A 1067-nucleotide genomic window follows, 5' to 3' on the forward strand; every position below is an offset into this window, starting at 1 on the left:
CCCCCCCCCCCCACCATTTGCCCGTCAATACCCGTACAATCTGTCCGGGAGCCTGAAGAATAAGTGTGAACAATCTGATGCCGATTGGTCAAAAACTTCGAATGGGTCCCACCATCCGCCTCAACACACTGTATTTCCATAAGCATCATACGTTTTAGGCCAGTTGACTTTATATATTTCAAAAACTGTGACCCCCATCCACTCCATCTTCTTCCCAATACCTTTACGACCTGTCCGGGAACCCAGAGAATATGTGTGCAAAATTTAGTGCCAATTGTCAAAACTGGATTTTCATAGGTATCGAACGTTTTAGACCACTTGATTTTATATATTTCAAAAACTGTGCTCCCTTCCCCCCACCCCTCTATTATCCCCCAATATTCTTAAGGCCCGTCCGGGAGCCCAAAGAATATGAGTGAAAAATGAGATGCCGATTGGTAAAAACATCGGCAGCCCCCCCCCCCTCTCTTTCATGTACCCCCCGTACTCTTACGACCTGTTTCAGAGCCCAAAGAATATGTGTGCCAAATTTGGAGATGATTGGTAAAAAACTGTGGATTTGCATAAGCATCACCCGTTAACACTAACAATACTTTTTAGTACTTATTTATTTATATTTTTCGATACATGTGTTGCTGTTTCTAAGAAAAATGGTGTAATACCCAGGTGAATAAATCCACGTGGAATCACACGTGGTAGTTCTGCGTGAAATTGCACGTGAAATTCGAATGCTGAATTCAAACAATCAACGTGGATATTCCGCATGGGATTTGACGAAAGAGCGTCACGTGGAGTTCCATATAGAACGTTAAACATAATTTTCAAATGCAAATATCTCTTAAACCTTAAATTCGTAATATATACAAAAATCAATGGGGTTTTAAAATTTTGAGTACCCCATATACTATGTTATGTCTCGTTCCAAAAAAAGGCACTTCTTCGACAAAACGGATGCCTTCTCGCGACCTCTCTTTTCCGAAGAAGGCAGCATCTGCAAAATTTTCATGAATTTATTAATGATACTCTATATTAAAAAAACGTAAATTATTAAATCAATATATCGACTT

The sequence above is a fragment of the Belonocnema kinseyi genome, chromosome 2 (genome assembly GCF_010883055.1).
Source record: "Belonocnema kinseyi isolate 2016_QV_RU_SX_M_011 chromosome 2, B_treatae_v1, whole genome shotgun sequence".
NCBI classification, from domain to species: domain Eukaryota; kingdom Metazoa; phylum Arthropoda; class Insecta; order Hymenoptera; family Cynipidae; genus Belonocnema; species Belonocnema kinseyi.